General features: G+C 41.4%; 1 long non-coding RNA gene across 9 annotated transcripts in view; it reads right to left on the minus strand.

The window, feature by feature from the left end:
* LOC137853359 (uncharacterized) overlaps positions 1-25,777 on the minus strand; it is a 484,321-nt gene that overhangs the window by 247,423 nt on the left and 211,121 nt on the right. For all 9 annotated transcript variants that reach the window (XR_011094435.1, XR_011094436.1, XR_011094434.1 and 6 more), the window contains one exon: positions 13,389-13,525. This is a non-coding gene — a long non-coding RNA (uncharacterized lncRNA). The remainder of the gene's footprint in view (positions 1-13,388; positions 13,526-25,777) is intronic.

Raw genomic sequence — 25,777 nt, forward strand, 5'->3', positions numbered from 1 at the left:
TGTTCCTGCTTTGATGTCAAACAGAAAACAAACAGAAACCCCTTTCAGGAAGTCTAAAAATAACTAAATAAAACAAAGCAGCTAAAAATAAAACAATTTGTTTCAGATGCAGAGCCACCGTTACCAAGCTCCAAAACAACCCATTTGCCTTCTCTCCTGCACAGGAGTAGATGATAAACAGCTCCAGAAACTCAGAGACTAATCCAGGGCTTCCGAGATGTCTCATTTGAGGAGGAACTGAGGGGGTGAGGGGGGAAAATAAGGATGCCATGGCATCCCTATGTATTCCTACTAGGTCATGTTATTAGAAGTTGTGTTGCCGTACAGACTTCTATACAGACAGCACATCACAATAACTTACTAAATACTACAAATTAATCAAGAAATGCAAAGATGATTCTGAGCTTCCAATATGGTGGCCTTTAGCAAATCAGGTTATCCAGGGCTGTCATATCAGTGATTTGATTTATTAAGACTTAATAAACCTGGCACATTTATCCAAATGCCTCAAAGAGCGCACTTTACCCTTCTCGTTTCTGTGGTACTGTGTGGCTGCCTTGAGGAACAGTTTCTCTGGGAGGAAGCGTTACCAGGGGTACACGTCAGCAAATCCACAAAAAGGAAAATGAGGGTACAGGGAATAAAAAAAGGTAATCACGTTGAGACAAAAAGGGAAGGCAGTAAAGTACCAGGACGATAGCAGGATGAATAATTGATGAGCTGGTGGTTTACGAGTGAGTTTCATTAATATTATCCTGCAGGTTCATTAAGCACTGTCCCAGGCTCATCTCTGAAGGTTCCTCCCGAGTTTTGATTAGGTGCTGCAAGTCTTCTGCTTAGACATCAGAACTTCAGGCCTTCGGTGGTGACAACGTTTCCTAAGCCCCAATCCCTTCAGCCAAGCACCTTTCCAAGCTGTTTTTTTTTATTCCCCTCCCACTAATCACAAGTCCCTAACCATGACAGCAAGTCTTAGTAAATAATATATCAAGATAAATGATAATTGTTCTGTTTTAAGTGTCTCCTAATGAGCATCATAAATTAAAAATTAATATTGCAAAGACTGTATGAATAGCATCGACGCTATAAACAGAGCAGCAGGGATCAAGAATGCAAATGAAAGTGAAACGCTCCCTTATCCACCCCCCTATATGAAAAAATTCTGGAGCCAGCAGACTGTTAGGCATTACAAAGCTAATAAATGACTTTAATGAAGTTCTGTAACAGGCAATTTCTTTTTAATCTTCCCTTCACCTTCCAATATTTTGTTCTTTTGGATTCTGAGATTTCTTTTGTTGATTTTTCTCCCCCCTTTAAATTCTCTCTCAAGGACTGTTTCTTTTTAAGTTGAACAGTAATCTCAAATTAAAGCATGCTGCTGAAACAAAAACTAGGGAATGGGCTGGTTAACAGATTGCCGGTCCTGATGATCACGCAGAAAGGCTAAAGCGATTTGGCAGTAGCCATTCTGTTGTGTGACGTTGCTATTATCATTGTGCCTTCTATTCAGAGAGTGCATTCAAATGGTGTCTTTTTCTGGGTGAGTGAATAAGGTACACTTAGCTATGCCCTTCTACCTCCAAGTTTCAGCTAGAAAGGAGGCAGCTGGAAGTCTTAGCTGCCCTTATTCCAGAGCCTTGGTTTCTTAAATCTAGATGCAGGAGTATTTGCACAAGCAATGTTTGCCTTCTTTTTTGATAATTAGAATAATCTGTAGATGAATCCCACCTCCTCCATTGTTTGTAAACATATAAATTGATCCTTTCGAAACAAAAGACTTCGGATACTGTGTTTGTATCATCGTGTCACTACTAATCCCATTGCATTGTTCCTAGACAGTGGTTGTACAAGATTTAAAGGAGAAAATAAACAGAATTACTACTAAGCAATGAATGACACAAAGAGCAAGTTCTTGAAGGAATGTGGCAGTCAGGCTAGGATTAGGACACTTTCCTTTCCGTATTAATTCTCATCTAAGTTTACCTGGCAAGTCCTCCAGTCCTTCCCTCTCCTCTATACTTTTTCCTTGTTTGCCTTTTCTTCCCCTCATCTGACAACTCTGAGGTAAGGAATAGCCACAGCCAGTCAGCTAGTCTGCTCCTTAAATTATGCGAGGCATACCAATAGTGAGTGGGTTTAAAGAAAGGAAGCATAAGATACACATTATTAAGGAAAGCAATTATTGAGAAGAGGCTACTCGTCCGTCTCCATCATTTTTAAGCCTAAAGCAATGGAAGTGCTAGACACTGCTCTGTAATTAAGGCTGAAGTCTGCATTTCAAGGAATTCCAGCTTTTCTGTAATGCATCTTCTCCAAACACAGCACTTGCTCTTTAAAGCACAGAACTACTTTTCTGAGAGTTTATAAATATTTTACTTTAAGCCCATTTTTGAGACAAAGTTAGACACCCTGTGCCTTTTTATTGTCCCAATTGATATCATTACTAGAATAACTCAGGCTTTAAACACTGCAGTGAAATCTCAGCATAACAGAAACTGTTTTTTTCTAGAGCAAATGGTTCTCTTATCTTCCTGTTAGATGCTATCAGACCAGACTGAGGCTCCTCTTAAATAAGACTTTCATCATATCAGAGATAACTGAACTACTACTCGACTGTAAGAAGTTTTTCTTAAGTAACTGCTATGAGACATTTACGTTCCCCTAGTGTTAGGGAGATCCCTCAGTACAAGATGTTACTCCTGCCATCACCACACCTCAAAGGTTCAGAATTGCCTGCCTGGCTTTGCTGCCCTGGAAGTTTAGGCAGAAGCGCAGGCAAAGCCGTTAAAAGCACAGAGTCATTAAAAGTTGGACACTAATGTATCTTTGAAATCCAATTTCATCTCCTTTGGGACAACAAACCATAAAATGCATTAACCATAATTGTATGGTTATCTCAGGGCATCACGAGGTAGAATTAATGTTATTCCAAATTTCAGCAAGCCTGGATTTGTTTTAAATGTGATTTTAATTTTAAAGTACTCGAATTTGTAATTTTGGTCTTTAGCTAATTAAAATATTATTGTAACATCAGTAGCCTTTGGCTTACTAATACACATTTCCCCCACTGAACTCCATTTTAATGTTGGAAACATTTTTTGTTTGGAGATTTACATTTGTCTGGGGATGCTCAGCTGGTGATAATCGCTGCACCCACACTTAATGGATCTGTGCCAAATCTACACCAGCTGAGGATCTAAAGATGTATATTTACTCCTGTGCATTTTTTTCTCCAAGTTCATACAAATTACCAAGTGTGGCTCTGAGCATTATACCCAAGTGCAATTCCTCTTTTCCACCAACAATGGGTTTTGCACTGCCGCCCTCAAGTTTGATCCGTGCTGAAGACACCTGCTCTCAAGGAAATGAGCTGGGACCACCAACTCATTTCATAAAGGCCACTGAGCAGCTGTCACATGGTAACAACTCCCAGGCAGTACTGACCTGTAACAAATCTGAACCACTGACCTAGAGGTGAAAGGCTCTATATCCAATTACCAATCCCCTGAGTGAGCCACTACTAAGTTTTGCCTTGAAAACATGAATAAATATGCACAGAAGTAAACACAAATGAAAAAGCACAAGTTGTGTCATTATTGATATCTTGTTACAAACCAAATCTTGGAAATCAAGTATATCATTGCTACCAGTGGACTATCTGGACTCTGTGCCTATGAAAAAAATCTGATTAGGAGGGACAGATTGAAGCAATACTGCCCCTTCTTCTTACATCATCAATAGAAAACAAGAATATCCACACAAGACTGACATGAGGAAAGAAAAGAATGGCAGATTTCACATCTCCCCCATGAATTCATCAGCGTAAATAACATTTTCCTTGTGAATGGCCAAACAGGAAGCATTAAAATATCCTTATTCAGTGAAGTAAGCCATTTTCTCTGCCTGCAAGTTCAAGAAAAAAGGCCATTTCATAACTGAGAGCCTGATAAAGTGGGCTGTAATGCCATCCAGTTAGAGTTCAGGCCAGAACACACTTTTCTCTGCTTTGGTTCCATTTCATTCACATTATTCTTGACAACATCAGTAAGCAGCAGCAGCGTACAATCTTCCTTTATTTTTAGCAAGATGGAAACATCAAGAAAATTCCTCTATTCTTCCCTCCCAAACATAAAGAGACACCTAACTTAGCAGCACTAATGCAAAAAGCTGTTTTAATGATTTCATCTCGATAATTTGCTGCAATTACTACATAATTATATCAATGCATCTTTATAACTGTGATAAAACAGGTTTAACCAAGGTACCTTTTAACAAAGGTTAAGAAAAGAGTTATTAGAGATGAGTCACTGAAAGTTGACTTCCTCTTTTAGGCTCCAAATCATGCCATGCTTAGCCCTCTGGGTCTAGGTAAATGTGGACTGCAAGCTCAAGGCTGAGTGGCAGCTTGCCATCCATCTGCCCATCTTGCCAGCATCTTCTTCTGTCCCACCCAGGAGAACTGGAGCTTGGTAGAAAATATGCTGATGGTACAGCAAATGAACAAAAGGGCTATGCGAGTCCTAATTTCAAGGAGCAATATATAGAATTGAAAAAACAAAGCCTTGAAACCATGGTCACATTTACTTCCTTCGGGTGAAGGCATTACAGAGGACATTCAATAACAGACGTAGACTTACAAAAAATGAAGCAGCTTCAGAAATGCTACTTAATGGTAATCTATCACTTTCAGACTCACTGACATTTCAAAGTGTTTTATGTGTAGCCAGCATCCCTTGCTGTTGAAGGGCTTTCCCTTTATTCAGGGAAAGTGCATCCTAAGAGGGTGCTGAGGCACTGGCACAGGCTGCCCAGAGCAGCTGTGGATGCCCTGTCTCCAGGAGTGGCTTTGAGCAGCCTGATCTGGAGAGAGGTGTCCCTACAGGGGACATGGCAGGGGGTTGAAACTGGATGGACTTTGAGGTCCCTTCCAGCCCAAAACATCCTGTGATTCTATCATAATGCAACTTCATACTGATACACGCTAGGCCAATTGCTAACGCTGCAAACCTAATCACAAATGAGTCAACATCTTCAGCTCTCTTTGACAAACTCCTACAGCAAGTCTTTTGCATCAAGGCAAGAGTAATTAAACATACGTCAAAACATACAATGTACAGACAAGCTAGTATCAGCAGGAGACTCTCGAAACATATGCATATCTTAACTTGGAATTCACATTTGGGAAGTTGACTTCTGCATTAAAATAGTTTAAGATGGTCACTGAAAGAGAACATCATGTCTGTAGACCTGAGAACAGATTTTCTTCTTTTACCATGTTTTAAAAAGTCTCTTTAATGTCACATTCCTCCCAGGTGGCTGCCAACCTTAGGAAAGAAATACCTTCCTTGGTACCACTTGTCAAGATTCAAGCATCCTAGCTTTCCTCTCTAAAGACAGTGGTTTGCTTTTATCCTAACTGAAGAATGATGGGATGAATTGCCTCCTGTAAGCCACATTCAATCAACTGCATGATGAGAAGTTGGAAAACTAGTTTCAACAAGACACCCAACTTCTAGGTAGCTAAAGCTTCACATGCACTACTCTGATCTGTTTCTGCACAACATTACACCAAGCTTGCAACCACAAAGTGAATTGCAAAAAGCCCAATCCACTCTTCACCAAAAAACTCAACACACATTGGATCAGTCCCCTAAAAGCCAGTGGGTTTGATTTATTTGTAAGGAAATACGTTGGTAAGAGCTGATTCAGAGGGGTAGGGGGCAGTGGTAGATCTTTCAGCTTGCCTCCTCTATAAATCAAGCAGATTTTCCCCCTAAATAACTAAGTGAATGACCATTTTAGGACTGATGTGAATCTGTCCAGAAGGAATCATTTTTAAGAAAGTTGTTAGTGAACGGAAACAGGTGGCTATAATTTGAGTTAAACTGCAACCTTAACTGTAGTGTTTGCTATCATGAACACTATAACAACAGATGTACAGTTGCACCTTGGGATGAATTCATTATGGCCTGAGAAACATAATCATGCCATTCAGACCATATTTTGTCCATATGCTCATGTGGTTTACACCCCTGGTTTATTGGCATTGTACTTGGTTATATAGCAGGAGACTCCCAGGATCATAATTTGCACTTATTGTTACAGTTCTGGAGAATCCCTTTGTAGCATGGGTTTCCCGTTATGGCAAAGACTCTTTCTGAGCAGGGAAGGAAGGCCTGGGTTGCAGCCTGTACGGATGCCGTGGGAGCTCAGCATCACTCGGGTATTTTTCCATACAGAAGGTTCTGAACACCTCAAAGAAACAGAACAAAATTTAAATATGGTAGTTAAGCTGAAAATGAACCTCAGGGGCACAGGGGGCTATTCTTCAGGACATTTTACAGTTACAAAAAGTGTAGAACACACTGCTATCTTATCCTGTAATTTATGGGATGAATATTGTAATTCATTGAATGTCACGACTTATCTTTTATTCATATAGTTACTATTCCATTACCAGAGAGGGAGGTTTGTCAAAGGTTAATTATTTTAAATTGCTCAGGCAAATTTATTTTGATTTGTACAATTTTTTTTTTTTTTTGAATAATCAAAGGGCTATATATTCATAGTGCCTTACAAGGCTCCATTAAAAAAAAAAATACTCCTTGATGATGCAGTCAGATTAAACAAATGCTGTAGTAGGGACCAAAAAATGATTTTTTTTAACCCTAAATGTCGAGAACTGAAAAAAAAAAAATAGGTAGTTGTTCTTTCTCTCTTCAGTTTTACTGTAAAAAAATTCCCTAGCAGTCTTAGACTGCTGAATTATCCTTCCCTCCAGCAATCTATTTACAAGTAAAGAACATCTCACCACAGTCTCAAAACCTGTGTCCCTAGGGCAAGGACTATTCATTTTAATTGCTTCCAAAGCACCTATCACAACAGGCTCTTGATTTGTGCTTCAGCCATGATAAAAATAAGTAGTACCATAGAACACAAGTACATATCACTCAGAAGTTGCCCACCTCTCTGAAGCTCTTGGTTCCCAGAGTTGCTCAGTTGCTATCAGTTCAGGCAGGTGCTCTCTATCCTATCCAGCGTTAAACACCTAACTTCAGAGCATAGGTCCTGGAATCCATTAGCTGATTCACCCCAAAACGAAGTGCTTTGATATACCCAGAGCCAAACACCAACACTGCGTAGCAGGAATACCTCCCTCTCTAGTGACCTACAACAGGAGCCCCGTTGAAGTTGGAAAAATGCTTCCAGGATGATACAGACTAAGAAAATCTAGATGCTAACCCCCAGTAAAGTCTTTTAAACACAAAAGATGTCTTCTCTCCTTTTGAAAAGGAAGGAAAAAATCACTTAGTCTGTTTTCCCTGTCAGCAATGCAGGGATAATGATACTTACCCTGTAGGAGTGCTGGAAGTTTAAATCCATGCACAATCAAGTGCTGTGAAAGTCTTAAATGGAAAGTGTAATGCAGGTGCTGACACTGTGTTAAAAAAATAATTACTGTTCTTATTATTGAACTTCTGATGAGCCTGCTGGAGCTGTAACGACAGGGAGGATGGTCATTGAGGTTCTGCGGATCTTCATCTGGACCCTTTTCCTCACATTTTGTTAGTTTCTAATTGTAGTAACTGCTGCTGTTGAGACAGAAATGCTTCTTGGGAGGGTACAGTGCCATGGCAAGGGAGCCGCAGCTGCTCCATCAGCGCAGCTATAGACTGCAAGCCATGCTACGCAGCAGGCCAAGAGCAAAACACAAGGTACAGCATGGAGCAGACTTCCAGAGAGGGCTTCATTTTTCAGAAGCCCTTATAACCAGGCAGCTACAGCAAGCAGGGCTGATTCAGACCCCGTGCTGCAGGGTAGGGCCGGAGGAGATGGCCGTGAGTGCTGCAGCACCCCTGCTCGGTGAGCCAGCAGCGCAGGGTGCAACACCAGCCACTTGGACCTCCAGCCACGTCGTGCTGCAGGCAACAGCACACGGAAGGGGATGATTTGGGGCAAGAGGAAGGACACAGATCCTGCCACCTGCCTTGCCTTTTCCACAGCTGCCCCGGGCTCCCAGAGAGCTGCAGCTCCCCCATCTGTGAGGCTCCCCACAGGGGAAGCGCACAAGTTGGGGGGCTCAGCCGCACGGTACCACCAGGACTTCAAAGCCAGCTCTCGCTGGCTCCCTCCCAGCTTGCCACCACCTCCCCTGACACACAAGGCTGGGCTGCATTTGCATTCTGCCCGTCCTCAGACGAAATTGTGCCTTCTGGGCCCTCCGCCAGCATCTGCTGTGGCTTTAGCCAGAGAAGTCAACAGCCTAAAACCTACCCCAAGTTACGCTGAACTTTGGTAGCTGGCAAATAAAGCAGCATCCTATTGTTCTACATTCCCCTAACCCTGCGTGTTTTCAAAAAGCTCTTGGACAACATTGGGGGTGGGGGGAAAAAGAAAAAAAAAAACAACTCAGGGGAAACAGCTGATTAGATTCTGGCAAGGCGGACCAAACATCTGCTTCAAACAAAAGACATCTGCATATTTCACATTTATTTTTCATAATTTACAGAAGCAACCTGCCAAAATTTAGCAAGGGAGAATAAACTAGCACATAATTAGCTAAAGTTTGCTTGCTTTAGAAGTTATTAGCATGAAGCCCAGTAGCTCACCTGGGAGGACATCAAGGAATGCAGATAACTACAGTTTGATTTTGTAAATTCAATTTTCGATCTGGCGTGCCAGGCCAAAAAACAACGTTGCCATGCCAATTAACGCAAGCCAGCAAGTGTCCTGATGTCCCCGCGTCACACACTGTACAGCTGTCTCGAAGGCATTGATAGCACTGTTTATTAAATAAGGATCGATTAGACAGACGTTTTTCTCCAGTTTACGTGGTACAGCAGGCTGCAGGTTAGAGAGCAGAACAATCTTTTTTTTTTTATTTAAAAAAAATCCAAAGGTACGCTGTGTGCTGTGCATACAGATGGTACGAGGAGTGCTGGGGAAGCGGGCATGTGAATTTTGCAAGGCAGTCAAAAGTCTTTGTTTAAAAAAAAAAAAAAAAGCAGAAATAAGATCCTGGAAATTATATGCCCTCAATTTAATTTTGTCATCTACCAGGTCATTAGTACATTGGATAGCTAATAGGCTTCCAGTTGTAATAGAGTCAAGAGGAATAGCATAAAAACCTGAGGTTTTGAAATCAATGTGGTTCACTAAAAATACCTACTAGCTTTGGCCAACAAGGAAAATATACAGAAACAGGCAGAACTTCAGGGTGGGAAATGCTGCCTATGCTGCAAATGGGAGTAAAAAATAAAAAAAATGTTAACTCAGGGTTATACCCTGGAGTTGGAGAAATGGGAAAGGGCTTTCTTACTAACCCCAAATTAAACCCAGGCTCATAAAAGCATCTGCAATTCTTCTGGATGAACCAAGGTGGAGGTTTGCCCTTCTTTCTCCAAGGAAGGATTTATTGTTTCAGACAGAAACCCTGGGAAACTCGCTCTCTTGGACTGAATTCTGTTCCACATTTCAGATTTATTTGAACCTGAATCTCAGAGCAAAACTCAGGGAGTAAAAACTTAACTGCCAAAGAAATTCTGTCAACCCCAAAGGAACACAAATTGCCAAATACAGCACAGCTCTAAAAGACATTTCAAGCCCCTTAATCTGGGCTTTATGGCTCGCACCTTTCTATGGAGGGATGAATCCAAGACTCAAAATGACTCAGTGTTCAGATTGGAGTGGGTTTTGTTGTTGTTGTTATTGTTGTAGGTTTGTTTTTTTTCAAGGGGGGGGGGGCTTATATTGGACATCAACATAACCCCACCCGCATCTGAGACGGTTTAGTTAAGTTTGAAGATTGTGTCTAAATGCTGAAAGACTTGGGTAGAAGAGGTCACAGCAATACTCAAGGAGAATCCTCTTTTTGTGCCAGCTTAACCAAACGAAAGGCATTCTCCCTAAACAGCGATTCAGAGTTCTGAATCATGCCCTTCACTATCTTAAGACTTTTTTCCCCCCATATAGACTTACTGCAACTGAGTCATAGAATCAAAACCACTTAATTTCACCATATAAGTAATATTATGCAGGTTGTTACATTAGAGGTTGAGTCATTCAGATGCAGCATTTGAGCTGGTATTAAAGCAGACTATTCTATAATTATAAAAAACAGCTTATACACTAAGCATTCTTCTCCCTAGCTATCAAAACACCTCAATACCATCATTTCCTTTATAAGGTGAAGAAAACTAAGGCACAGAGTAAGAACATGGATTTCTCAGACATGAGCTTCCCTCTTGGCAGGGACAGGACAGAGGTCCCAGTGCAGTGCCAGCAGTGGTTAAAACCCATGGATTTTTGTTCATTTGCTTTTTAAAACTGAAAGACAAAAGGTACAGTGGAACTAAGTGACTAAAAGCCTGCTTTGATCCACTCACAGTGCAGGACTTTTCTAATTAGAGATTTATACACAGTAAACACGCATTTAAAACACACACTCAGTTTCTGTTCAAAGAAAATCCTGTTCTTGTTTGTCTGAATGAATCTAAACCTCTGACATTGTTCTGGGTTTATTAAAATAAGACTCCGACAAAACTGCTTCTTCCTGAGCTACTCTTTCTAATTGAACATTTTGGAACAAAATATTATTTCACACAGTTGGGAGCACTTCACTAGGGACATCACACCGGCGCTAAAAATCTTGGGACTTCTCAAATTTCAGTGAGAACATGGGAATATTGACCTGTTTGTAAGCCAGCCTGTAACCAAGCTCGCACTGGTACATTTGAGAAGCCCCAACAGTTTTCTGGTAGACGTTCTACCCAGCTGCAGTTCTGAACATGCCCCATTCAACTTGAAACAGTGACCACTGTGCTGCTGATACTAAACATTGTTAGAAAGGACCTTTCCCTTCAGTCTTGATCTACTCATTCCCTCTGTATCTGAAGTATTCTTTAGCCACTCCATTTGCCTGCATTCAACTGGTTCCAGTTTAGTCAAAGTTCCCCTGCCTTGCTTGAAACAGCCAGGAGATGAGCTCCTGCAGTTCATCCAAACCGAAGAGGCAATTCTACATCCCTGGTTGTGGACCAATGCTCAGGAGAGCACTGGAACACCTTTTTTGAATATGCACATGGGGCTTTTGTCCCCTGCAGAACCAGGATTTCATTACACAGCCAAAAACACCACTTTGGGCAAAGTATGAAGACTTTTCTTGATGTGGTCACTGACAACAGGAATAATAACAGCAAGTACTCTTCTATGGACTCCTTATTCTCCTTATTCCCCAGCAAGCAACTTCTCTTACTCCGTACCACAGGAACTGTCCCACTACCATCTCCTTACAGCCACTGCATAGCTGTCAGGGTTATAACCTACAGAAGCAACAACAGGTAGATACAATACTTTTTCCACTGCTCCAGACATAGTACAAGACGAGCAGCAACACATGAAGACAGCAGCAAGCTGGCAATATTAAGCATTAATAAACACACTCCTGATCACAGGATGAATCTGTTGCATTGTTAATTGTGGCCTGCAGTAGCTCAAAACACTGAAGTTGTATGCCCATGTTAGGTCCTTTTCCTAGCATTATGTTTGATCTCACAAATGTAATTTCATTCTCCTGTTTTGTCATTATTCAACTTGTTCATTCCTTTTAATTATACATAGAGCAATTTATCATATATATTTTGTTATAAGGATTTAATTAAACATATATTAATACAATTTTATGATCTTGCCAGTGACCAACATTCTCCTGTGGATTAAACAGAAAAGGAGGCATTGAACATAAGATTTGTACTGTAAATAAACAAAACACAGACAGCCTTGTAAAGCAGGAAGAAAAACATGGCCTGCATGGCCAACCTATTTCAAGAATGTTACAAATTGGAAGCATTTATTATTTTAAAATCATTAATCATATACTCACTCCATTTATTTACTTATCTGTGTTCTTCATGTAAATCTTTCTTGGAAGTGTGTAAACTCTTTAGAATTATAAACAAAAAGTGAAGTCACATATGGTATTTCACCTGTTTACACTGTAATTACTCAACTTGGCTGAAAACTAATGAACTAGAAGTTTTTCATTTTTATCTGCTCCTTCTAGCTGGAAGGAATCTATTTTATATTTCAGTATAAAATGTAAGAGTTACTACATGAGGTAAGCTGCAGACCTGCCTATGTAAATGCTCTGACCTCATTGATATTTGTAAGAGCTTTCCTCAGATTTATAAAACAAACGACATTTGGCAGTAAACAAAAGTAGACACTCTATATAGCTCCATATTAAAATGCTCGACATACTAATAAATTGACATTCTATACAACCCATGGCAAGCTTTTGACCACATAAACTCTCAACCTTGTATCACCCTTCCACATTTTATTTGCCTGTGAAGACTGTACCTACAAAAATCATGTCCATAAAGTCAGAAAAGGGCTACCATTGTTCAGTGAAGCAGGAACCAAGTAGCTTCTAAAACACCTTTGCTGTGTGCTTTTTATTTTACTACTAGAAGCTGACTTTAGCCTACTTTTTAGATACATTGCACAATCCAGTTTGCTTTTCCTCAGCTTCATGAAGTGATTGAATTTTTTTTCCCCCTACCTTCACAAGACTGGACAGGCCGACACACGCAGAGATCCTTTGAGGGTAGCAAGGAAGCACCTCTTGCAGGCTCGATCTCCTCACGCCACTTCTCCAGGGGCTGTCTGGACTAACACTGGCCATGCTCAAACCATCAACCTTTCTGCTCCTCCACCCCATAAAAGCATGGCCCAAAAAGGAGCTGCACTGCATTCTGCTTGGTGCACACAGTGAGATGAGCATTCTCAACTGTGAGAAGAAACAGCTACCAGCATACACCCTGCTTGCAAATTACAGATCTCTCAGCAATGCCACACCTTTGTCTTCATCCAAGCCCTTTATTTAGTCTCTATTTGTAAGCAGAGAAGCCAGAGTTATTGAAAAAAAAAAAAAGTTTCCCATAGTGAAACATTTTTATGAGTGATTTGTTTGCTACCTTTACATATGCTTTAGAAAGTAAAGCCCCATCAAGTCCAACATTTTTTATTTTGTCCCCTCCCCAGAATTCTGACCAAAGCAAAGACCAGTTTTCAATTCACACAGGAAGAAAATGAAGTAATCCATAGCTGTGGCATGCTCTGAGGGCCCTTTCTGGGTCCCAACACCAGGTAAATAGCAGTGGTCACTCTAAAGTCTCTCTCATTTGCAAGATGTAACAGAAGGGCAAAGGCAATCTCAGCAGTTACCTTTACTGATGACCGAAAAGTCTTTCTGGAAATAACCGACAAAGGTAGGCATGGTTTAGCTAACCACACCATAAAGCTGCATGTAAAATATCCATTACTTCATCCACAGGGCCACAGCCTGGCTAAGGATATGCTGAACATAACAAAATCGGCAAACATACCTTTCCAGAGTTCGCACTGGCTATGTCAGAGTAGAGATGTCCATCTTGTCAGCAGCAGCAATTGGAGAATTTAAAAAGCAAAGCAAGGGAGACGGTAGTTTTCAGAATTCTTTTTTTCTAGCAAGGGCATCTAAGACCTAAGAGAGAGAAAGAAAAACAAACAGTTATTGATAAGATTCCTGCTGATCATTTCTTGTTCTACACTAAGGACTATCCTTTACACTTCCCTCTCTGAAAGCATTGGGCTACATTGCCAAGACTGCTGAAGAGGTTGAAGCCAGCTCTGGTTTGCAACATAGCAGCTGTCTCGTGCCTTTCAAAACCACTCCAGTTAAAGCTGGAAGGTCAACTCCAGCTTAAAGAGAAGATGCAGGTACTGTGCTATGTTTTTTGGGAAATGTAGTGACCAAGGCTCTGATCCTCTGAAAATCTAACTCCTCCTGACTAGAGGATATGAGTGTTAAACACATCTACATCTCACTCTATAAAAACAGCACCTCCAGGAGCAAAAGGCCTTCTCATGTGCCGATCTGGTTCTGGTAAGGGTGTCATCTGTTCATAAATATTCCTTGGAGATTTGCTACACAACCACTGATCTGAACCAAATCTGTTTGGACTACAGAATTTTCATCACAATATCACAAGCTGGTGTTGTAATATACACAGAGCTGAAACAAAGAGAATTTATTATTCTATTGAAAGATGTCTTTTGGCCAAACTTGAGTAAAAGCATCGCATATTGATACTTCTGTAAGATCATAAACTCAAATGAACACCAGCTGAAGAAGAGGACAATGGTAATGCCAGATGACAAACTGATACAGTCATCATATTCATCAACACCAACAGCAGCCGGTCACTTCCTCCCCTTCACTGAATTAGCCATGAAAAGATTGTTTTAAATGATAACAAGAATGTGTTAAAAGCATGCTCTGAATGTGAAACTCAGAAGCCTGCATTTGAGGAAGAGATAGTTTAAAATTAAAAAAGGAAAAAAAAAGACTTGCTAGGAGGGACTAAAAAGAGGTGGAAAAAATACAACTGCGTGGTGGGGAAAGAAGAAAAAACTGAAAAGCAAGAACAAATTTGACACTAAAAACATACTGCATTATTCAGACTCGTGGAAGAGCGTGTGAACAGAAGTGATGACAAAAGCTACAAAATTCAATATGATCATTTGAAGGGTGGGAGTTTTTGCAAGCAAACACACAACTTTACAGCAAAGGAGAGTCTCAAAACATTCGAAATAAACATTGAAATTTTACACATTGAGTTACAAGCTTGTTTATAGGCTTCACGTGGTCTTGCTTCTTTGTAATCCTGAGAAGTCAGACAGCTGCATTGTACACATGGCATTTTGAAGTGACAGTGGCATTTTCAAAGGAGAAATCTGTTCAACAATTTGGTACTTGGATCTCTGTTTTGAGACAAAAGCATCTATATTGATTGCAGCTGGTAGAAAAAAAATCATACCTCAGGTTTTAAGGACAAAGCCATTAAAATAAGGAATGCCTTTTTACTTTTGTTTCCAAGTCACCACAGGTTGACTGATTTATCTCCATCAATTATTGTCAGCAGCTGCTTATATAATGTAATTCAGGACATATACAAGAAGAAAAAGGCTGGTTGTTCCTTTTTTTCTGCCAAGTAAGGTACAGTCAGGAAAAAAAAGCACAACACTTAATTAAAAAATTAAAAAAAAAAATCCCCAGACTTGAAAACTGCATTTTTTTTTTTTAAATAATTGGTTTGAGTTCCTCTTTCAAGCAACTTCCCAAGTAAAAGTATCACATCAGCCACGCTCAAGTCCCTCTTGCTCTCAGTCATCCATCACCTCAGGAAGCCTGTGTGTCTCCGGGGGCCAAAGGGGGTGGGTTGAGGGGTTACAAAGCAGCAGAAGAGGTCAAAGACACTCCCTCACTTGGGTTTTCCTGCTGCGTTTCCTTCGCAGCTGCTCCTACCTCAAATTTACGGTAAGCGGGGAGCAAAAGTACATCCTTTCTGCGAGGGCTCTCCTATAGCTTGCTCTTGCAAAAGCCCCTCCAAAACTCAACCCTGAAGCACCCACATGCATCTGTGATCTCCCTTCCCTAACCCCTTCCCCAAAATTAAGAATAGTGGGGTCTGTTCCAAAAGCCACTGGAAGGGCTCAGCAACTTCAACAGGCTGCAGACCAATTTCAAAAAAACAAAATGCTTTTATTCAGCCTGAGAAGCATATTGATGTTTTCCTACATTTTTTTTCAAGCCTCATTAAAGCCACAGGTGTGGGGAAAACTGTTACTTAGAGCAGTAATAAAAATATTAAGGACTACTTCACCTATAGGCCCCGGACGGGGTTTTTCGTTTGCTTTTTTTAAGTTAAATATTTGTTTTGGAAGCAGTAGAAATACAGAGAAAGACAGGAAAAAAAAAGGATTACCTCATTACTGTCATGATCTCACTTTTTATCAGAGCCACTTAGTCTTTTGCAATGCCGAGGGGCATTCAAGAGAAGACTGAAATACTTGTCTATTATTTTTTTTAAAATCTACTTATTGTTCACTAAACTAAAAAATGTATTATCTGTAGCTTGTACACTTCTTCCAGAACTAATTTCACATCTGGGACATCAAATGCAAGTTAACAGCTTTGGAAATGCGGCCCTAGATTTGCAACAGAAACCCCTGTATGAGGTCTAAGCCAAGGGCTGTCAGACCCATCCTGGGGACACTGTGTCGTGCTGTGCCACTTCTTTCAACCCCAAGTCACTGACCTCTCCCCCTGTAAAAATACCTTTTTGCAGCCTGTGGGAGCCCTCAGTTTATCTGGACCAGGCTCATCTCTGCAATACCCTGCATGTTGTCCAAACGCTCACAGACAACTCGTGGCCACAAAGAGTGCATTTTTAATGCATTTTGAAAGAGCTGCAGAGGGGATTTCTCAGGGAAAGTCCCTCTCCCAAAAGGGTCATGGACATTTTGAAAGGCAGTCAAGCTGAATATTGCTACACCTCGCTTCCTTTCCATTTTACTGAATACCTACCGACTGCCAAGACAGCTCTCTCCTTCTGACCCACACTCCTCCTTTTGTTATCGCCTTCTCCACCCGCTTAACTAAGCGGATCTTGTGCTTTGCATTAGCAGAGAGCTACTCTGAGCTTGGGAAAACAGCCAGACACTCTGCTGTGTGGTAGGGAAGGATTTCAGAAATGAGGGTTGAGAAGTTCAAGACAAATTCTATATTGTTTCCCCCGTAGGTGACAGAAATAAAGCGCCTTCCGTGACCTTGTTTAATCTCATGTCAGCCAGGTAAATCTCTCCATAACAGAAGCCAAAACACATTTTCTGTGAGTGGTCATCAAAAGCCCATCAAGGTTCACGTGAAGACTGACTTCAGTAAGCTTTGGATCAGGTCACAAATAAATGCAGAACTTGCAATAAATGCAGACAAACTTTAGCTTAGGTTGGAGAGAAACTTGTAAACCTCAGTATGGAGCAGGATTTCTTCCTTTCACTCTTCCAGACCTGTGCGCTTCTCTTAGGGAAGACCACCTTGATACCATGCTGCGGAGCCTCCAAGTTTCACTGAGTATTTCTGCAGCGAGCAGAAACCACACACCACAGGGGAAAAGAAGCAAAGGTTTGGTGTCTTTTATGCAGCAAACTGCTAGCAGAGCAAGCATAGCATTCCCTGATTAGACTGAAGCTATCAAAGCTTTCACCATTCTCTGTCCTCAGTGTTCCCTTGTGCAAATCTCCAGGTGCACTAGACTAAGTTACACCAACATAACCTCTAAGTGGAGGAGAGCAAATCAATAATGAAATGTAGAAGGTCCAGATTGCCAGTTTTGGTAGTTTCTGGAAGACTTACATAAGCTTTTCTGGACACAAGAGTCCCCTTTTCAATTGCTCCCTCAAAGCCTTATGCTGGTGCTTAAACACCTTGTAAGGCAGAGCACATTTGCACTATTAGCCTGTGCTCAAGACTGATCAGGAAGGAAAGTTTTAAGGTGATTATATACTCTAACTTAACATTTTATTTCTTCACTAATATTAACTCTGTACCCTATGCCCATTCCATTTTTCTTATATAGTGGCTAGGCAGACAGTAGAGCTGTTTACAGATAGATTTGTGAGGGCTTTTTGTGCAATACATCTCCCATCACAGACTGGAACAGTATTTCCATGTAGTTGGGGGGAGTTGATTGTAGTGCTCCAGGGCCAGATTCACACAGTTACTCTGGCACCTAGATACTGCTGCAAAGACAGCCCGAAGTGGTTAATAATGGAAAAATATTCATTCTCAGCACTGATCCCAAAAGAACAAGGCAGAATTTGCCAGATTCTAACAAAATGAACTTCTGTATTGCAGTTAAACAAGGAGGTTATTACATTACTTTGGTTTCTAAAGAGACTGATAGAAAACATACTTTTGTCCAAAAATCATTTCTATACTTCTGATTTTTCATACAGTCTCTCATCCCACCAAATACGTATCTGTTTGCAATATGCTACAAACTCAATCGTGTAAAACACACTTAAACATCTCTTTACTTATATTGGAAGGAGGGAGCATAACTTTAGGATCATTTTTGATCCTGGTAAAATCTGTAGAAGTTTTGCAATTTGTTTCAGTGGGAAGATAACTCGCCCCTGAATTGGGACGCAGCTGAGCTCTCTGACCACAGCTTTTCCCCTACTCTCCTCCCTTTTTCTCCCCTCCACAAAGGAAATATTCATCTCCTGGTGTGCTTTAAGTGCTCCTTTGCATTTATAACAAAAAAGGAAAATGATTTGAGGCAATAGCAGAATCTTGTGTGTTCTGGCAAAATCAATGATTCTCATCAGGGAGACGATTTTGGCTCAGGTCTAGAAGACAATCTATTCCTTGGCACCAGGGATTTGCAACATCATTGTGAAAATGAGAACCCGGGATACCTGCCTAGAATGGCCCAAGAAACATTTACCTTACCAATAAAAATGGAGGCCCACTTAACTATTTCCCCTAAAGGGCAGGTATTCATCTAATCACATCTGGAATCCTTTCCAACTTGGTTCCCGCAGCTAATGCTACTCTGTCATGATCTGATGGTTTAATCCCAGTTATTAAACTGCTTATTCTAGTTAATAATAAAAAAATGTGGACAAATGCCTGCCTGTCAGTGCACCAACCTCAGAGCAAACACTGTGAAGTGGGCCCCCTGCTTTCTCTAAGCAAACAGGGAACACCGCTTGGAATTCAGTGTTTCAAAGAAAAGCTGCCAAATCTAATGAAAACATTGGCAAATTTACCTGTGTTTATTTTTTTAATCCCTAAACAAGAGGGAAAAAATAAGAAATAAAACAAAAGCCACCCCATACAAACCCTGTTTTCCCTACAACCCACAAAGAAGTTCTTTTCCAGGGTCTCAGCTGAGAAAATTTAACACATTTATAGTGCATGCATAATGTTTCAGCCAGCTGTGATATACTTTCACTCAAAATATTTTTAACAACAACAACAAAAAAAAGATTTGTTAACAAATGCATCAAGTCCTTCATGATTTTTCAGGAAAAACACAACTCCATGTCTTCATTTCCCAATATTTCATTAAAACCAAACATTTTAGATCAAAACGATAAAACCGCGCCAGCAGCCTCTGCTGACTAAAAAGCCATTTTCTGTTGAAAACACAATATTGATGTGAAAATCGTCAACTAGCTTTTCTTTAATATATTTATACAGCTATAAATAAAATAGACATACCAGATAGACAACACACCACATGTGAAAACAAACTGAACTCGGTATAGCAACAGCTTCCACTTCCATCAGTGCAAACTTGAACCTTGTCCACACATTCCACAGCATGGGACTGGACGGATTTGTTAAAATCTGACTGCACGGCCCAGAATTAATCCATAGCGCGATTCATTCCCTGCTGAGCCATATGCACGTGCACCAGTTTGGTCACACAAGAGGTAACCTTCAGAAGCCCTGACTCAGGTCTGAAACGTTAATTGCAGAGTTTGGACTTTCACTTTCTGGCCCAACGCAGAGCTCTCATTGTAGACCTCAAGGCTACGGTCATCACTTCATTATTCATTGTCCTCTTTCAGATGTGTTTCCCCTCACAGTTTGCTCCTCCAATTCATCCATCACAAACAGACATGGAAAACGCTAAATTTCTTCTTAAGATGAAGAGAGCTCGCACTGCTGCTTGGAGGCTCCACTCCCAATGTACTGACGATAGCCCAGCTCTCAATTCCCCCACCACGCCAGCCACTTCAGACTCAAGATGTGGAAACCTTTGAGTCAGAGTATTGCTGTGAAAAAGTGGAGATGCTTCTACCCAACAGCAGGTATTTTCTTCTCAGCAGAAGTTTCTACTTTTCTACCCGTACCACTATGAATTATTGTTCCTAGAGGGAGATGCCAGGTAGGAGTTACAGCTCTGTCCATTCTGCTGCAGAGGTTACATCCCTAAGGATCAGGCAAAAAGCACTTCTTCAAGCTTGCTTTGAGGGGCTTTAGGTTTATTAACTCTACAATTACTGGCTTTTAAAGTGACAATAACTATTGTCAAGATGATTGTATGGGGTTAGCTACTGGCAGGCAGGACTCTTGTCTCAGAGGCAGCACATGTAATTGGCCTCTGAGGCGTTTTTCAGTGTGGGAGGAGGATAAATCGTCTCCAAAAAAAGGGGAATTCTGCATTTTTGGCCATTTCCCCCAGTAATTCAAGTGCATTCCTGCAGCAGGGATGCATCCGTGGTCCTAGCCCAGCAGCACTGCTGGCTGATCCAATTCTTCTGGCCCCTTGACAGTCTGCACAATTACAGGTCCCTGGGAGGGTCAGGAGCACAGCACCAAACAGCAGTGCTGCTGCTGTCAAAAGGACTGAGGCAAGTCACAGCAATACCAGCATTCAGCAATTTTTACTCTCAGTTAAGGGCAACATCTTACACCAGGAGCATGCCAAGGATCCCAGCCAGGTGAGTATGGCCACCCTACAAGAGGACCCTCTTTCTGCCATAGGGTCTGGTCCCAGCGTTCATCCTCGCCAGACGGCTCAGGTTGCTTTCGCTGCGTTTGCTTTGCTTAGTGTGGTTTGCTCCCATTTTAGCACAAGCACCCAAGCTGAAGCAAGCGGAACAGCAGGAACACATGGCCAGGAAGTATCAGCAGGCTATTAGATCAGCTCATCCATCTTGTGGTACCTCATCTGTAACTGCCTAAATTAGAAATACAGTCTCCTTAGTCCCATACATAATCAAGAGAGCAAAAGACTCCGAGTGTGATTCAAAATGCCTAGGGTTAGTCCTTTCACAGGAGGTTTCAGAGTGGAAGCTTCAGCCTCCCCCAGAAGAAGCCTGTAGAGATTAACCTCTAAATTTAGGAGCGTGGATCAGGACAGAATGATTAGTCCCCAAAGAAAACAATTCTTGAGCTGAATCATCCACTGCTACCAAGATTTACCTAAAGCAGGCAAAATGAAATCAATGCCTGAAAAAACACATCAGGGAACCTCGGGGCAGGAATGACACAAGCATCCATAAGCTCCACACAGGGTAATGACATCCTGGCAGCCACCTGGCAGGAGAGGACTGGAGTCCCTCCGACCTGCTAATACCTGCTGCCAGCAGCATTTACTGACACAGGCAGCCACTGCTTGCTCAGTTCCTGGGGCTTCACGGGCTGCCTTGCCTCCAGCGGGCCCAGGTAGACAGAATTTGAATTGAAACTGCATGATCAGGTAACATGTTGGATCTCCTGCCACAACAAGGCAGGAAAAGGAATCATAGAATATCCTGAGTTGGAAGGGACCCTTAAGGATCATCAAGTCCAACTCTTGACACCGCACAGGTCTACCCAAAAGTTCAGACCATGTGACTAAGTGCACAGTCCAATCTCTTCTTAAATTCAGTCAGGCTCGGTGCAGTGACCACTTCCCTGGGGAGCCTGTTCCAGTGTGCAACCACCCTCTCTGTGAAGAACCCCCTCCTGATGTCTGCCTAAATTTCCCCTGCCTCAGCTTAACCCCGTTCCCGCGGGTCCTGTCACTGGTAAATATTAGGCATCAAACATTTTTTATATAGCAAAGCAGCATGAAGTCAACAATCTTTGTTTCAATAGGTTTTACATAACCTACTCTAACAAAAAGCAATACAATCTATTTTGTATATAATGATGAACCCTGAAAGGGAGTAATATTTTTCCTATAAAATATATTTTCTTTTTGAAACATTTTAATCACAGAATCACAGAATTTCTAGGTTGGAAGAGACCTCAAGATCATCGAGTCCAACCTCTGACCTAACGCTAACAGTCCCCACTAAACCATACCCCTGAGCTCTACATCTAAACGTCTTTTGAAAGGCAGGGATTCTTCTAAGATGCACCCAGACTCACCTGTCAGGCCTGCACCACAGCCAGATGAGTTCTCTCCTGTTCCTGTTAGCAATAAACACTAAGAACGAGCCATTCTGCTACCTCTGAAGGATGTGGGACAAGATACAGTGAATCCTTTACATCTGTCAGGAATGTGGACATTAAGGCTCCCCCCCCCCCCCCCCCATCTCAGCAACGTGTGTGCAGGCTACAGCAGAACAGCCAGGTCTGAAAACGCCGTATTGAAGCATTGAAGCTAGGTCCAACATCCAGAACTCCCTGACCTTGATCCAAGTCTCAGGCATTTGAGTCGATGGTAAAACTCCTGCTGGGGTCAGTGATCTGTGCTAATGATCCTCAGTCCTTTCTGGCAATCACTGCCCAAGCGCACTGCTCAGATCCTAGGAGTAGCAAATGCTGCCATGCAGCCCAAGGCATTTTGAAACAGAGCGCACAACACCACAGGTTATGTTTTATTTACTCTTCTAGGCAGAAATACAAAGAGCCAGGGTGTGGTGGAAGTGGTTTAGTGGCGAGCTTGAGGTGAGCATCTTATGAATGGCTAAGCTTTTGCTGAGTAACATTGCCATCACACAAGATGATTTACCATATTAATCTTCACACTGCATCATACTACTGCTTTAAAAGCAATGGTAGCTATTTGACAGATGCTCAGAGGTTGAGAATTTCAGAAGTAGACCTAAAAAAGGCAGATTAATGAGCAGATGATGGTGAGGTAGCAAAGTTGCACAATAAATGAAACTTAGCAGATGGCTCTACAACTATAAAAATCTCGAGATTCCTAGATGAGAGACACAGAAAGGACATTTTTGTTATTTTCTTGAATTATTTCTGCCTTTTTCTTACGACTGGCAGTATCGTTACTTTTTCTTTTTTTAAATAGTGCAACTTTCCAAATTTATTTTCCCTTCTGTTTTAAGCACAACGGATCTCATCGGACAAACTTTCTACTCTATCTACATGAAGGAAAACATTAGGGCGCACATTCGAAGCTGCATATGCACAGCCCCATGTTTCCTAGGAAACAAGTGATTGCTCATCTCTCCACCAAAATAAATTGATGCATCGGTTTCAGCTTCCCACAAACATTAGCGCTGTGATTCAGGACAGAAACACAAACACTCCCTGCACCCCCTCGGTTGCAATAGTCATATGATGCTCCTGCACAAGGGAAGCTAGCAAGACCGTATTGCTCGTTAGCGCTGTTAAAGACTAACTCTGATGACGCAGATGACAGCGGCGCGGACCTGCGGACAGGCAATCAGAGCCACCATCGGGGCTCCCTGCCCAGGGAGCCAGCAGAGCCATATGCATCCCTGGGTGCTCATGTGCAGCCATCTGGGGAGGAAGGAAATTAATGCCTCCCACCGCAGCACCTTCTGTTGGCTGTGCCAAGACGAACAGGAGTCGGAAAATAGGAATTTCAGCCTTGGATTATCTTTGATTGACCAACCCCAAGTTTAAAGAGTCATTCAAAATGATGCTTTCTGGCATACTTCCACATTCACACAAAGGAGTTTGGATTTCTCTCTTCCCCAGTCATTATTTCCTGGAGTTTCCTTCCTTAAGTTTTATTTACTCTCATGTCATTATAGGACTTTGTTTTGTTTTAAATAAAAAACAGATTCCCAAAGTTGACGCTGATGTATTTCTAAATAATATTTTCCTTCAGACAATTCCAATATTGATTTAATGCTGTGTTCTTGGAATCTAACCCTTAATAGCAAAGTTCCTGCAGCGTTAGGCTAAGCGCTTGTGACAATTTTACCTGCAACGCAAATGCCACAGTAAATAGAGCTGAGGCTGGTTTCCCAGGAAGGGCTATTAAGGAATATCTAGGCACGTTTCTGATGTTCTGCAATTTCAGGTCTGTCAGAGGCACATACATTAGAAACTCAGCTATCAAAATCTAAATTTTCTGAAAACTCCCTGTCATCTGAAAGATGGTCATGTCCCCTGACATCTATTAATTGCACTGAAAATTTCCTCATTATTCAAAATGTCGATTATATGAACTTATTCAATGTCTCCCCTGACATTTGGATAATCGAGGTTGTATTGCACATGGGCCATTCTTGCAAATCTTTGAAGACAATTGACTACTCTCACGAGTAAAGGTTTGCAAGATCAAGCCATATACCACATATGAACAACATTCATCAAAAATAACTTCAAAATAATTTGTTGTATATGATCAAGTGTTAGTATCAATAAAAGGACATCATGGTAATAAGGCCTGAGTGTATAGCATAGGTCTCTTCTAATACAGCATTACTAATACTTGATATTGATCAGCCAGCCAATCTGAAACCTCTTAAGTAGCTTAACTGCTTTTTCTTTTCAGAATGGTAGTGTAAGTTTCACAGAAGACCACTCTGCAGATACACGATAGCTTAAAATTTTCAGCTATCCTTCCCCTTCTGCCCTTTTAACCTTTTTGCATGGGTTGACCTGGTTTGTCATTGTGAACTGTTCAAGATCTGGACAAGCTTATTAAAATAAGGAAATCAAAGAAAATATGAATTTCCAATAGAAAAATAATTCAGTCTGGAAGCTGGAGAGATTAAAGGAGCCTTGTTGCCAAATTCAGTAATCCACATCATCTTTTCTGCTGCGGGGTACCCAATTCTGGAGGAAAAATAAATAAATATTTGCATGCAATTTTAGCAAAGGAAATAGCACTTCTGCTCAACTATTATTGCCAGCAACACTGCTACTTCAACTAGCAGTTGTGGAAGAATAGGTGCTTAAAGCTGCTAAGCTGCTGCAACCTGGACCTAAGCCAACTTCTGTCCTAACTCTATTCATGACAACTAAACAGATGCAGATCAACAGCACAGACTTTCTTCCCTTTATTTCTCCTACCAGTTAAAGATATTTCCGATATTTTTTTCTTTATACACTGATTATATACTCTGCCCCCATAGCACTGAGGAACACCATAAATATACCTGGGGTACAGAAACTTTAACATCTTCTGTGTGTCTAAGGAAAGAAACTATTATTTTGCAGACAACTGTTTTTTTCTTTCTTCAGTTGGATGAAATAAAACCCTGAACCCACAAATACTTTCCTTCACAACTAATAATTTCTGCAGTATCAACAGCATTACAGAGCTGTAAACACTAGTCAGCCCTCACTCTGTAACAGTCCCCCAAGCTTAGCTTCCTAGCCTCAATTATTCTTTAGCTATGTGGCACGAATACTGCAACCTAAGTCTATGGAAAAAATGAGATGTTTTTCCTTGTGTTCTACAGTTGTTCTAGGTCTGTATCTATCCCCCCTGGATCTCACATTACATTTTGGCCTGACAAATTTCTCAAGGACGTGTACGACTGGACACAAGAGGTCATAAATACAGCTCGAGAGCACCTCTGTTTATACTGGATATTGTACATGCACCTAGAGGTGTTGTGTCAGGCACATAAGTAAGTGCAGAGAATAGCATGCTTTGCCGACTAAGACACAAAGGAATATTAGGGATGTAGAGGTTTTATTTTTCTTGTGGATTTTTCACCCGATGTGAGCAGCATTAGTCTCCATTAGGAAATTTAACAGACCCATATGGCTGAAGGGCAGCACAGTATGACCTACAAAAAAGCATGCTGAAGAATGCAGAGAAGCAAGCATCAGTGGGGTTAACCTTGGGGGAGGGGAGGGGGATCAGAAAAATAACAGCATTTGAAGACTTCTATCTGTTGCAAACCCATACAATTTTCAAGAGGCATCTTTTCAACTTATTATTTCCTAAATGCACACCACTGGTGATGCCCATCTAGGGATAAGTCCAAACCACAGCACTTCGACATGATAATTTATTCCAGCAGCAAAGAAAAAAGAAAAAAAATGCACTCTGTTCTCTAAGCATTATACATTTTGCTTTAGGGCATAAGCCATACATTCAGCTCCCCAGCAGGAGGCTGTGCAGTAGCTGTACTCCAGAGAGTTTACCGGGTGGTATTCTGCCCTCTGCTATGGGTATCCAAATCCCCTGCTGCAGAGAGGGGAGATTCAGAG

Source organism: Anas acuta, chromosome 3, assembly GCF_963932015.1.
Source record: "Anas acuta chromosome 3, bAnaAcu1.1, whole genome shotgun sequence".
Taxonomy (NCBI): Eukaryota; Metazoa; Chordata; class Aves; order Anseriformes; family Anatidae; genus Anas; species Anas acuta.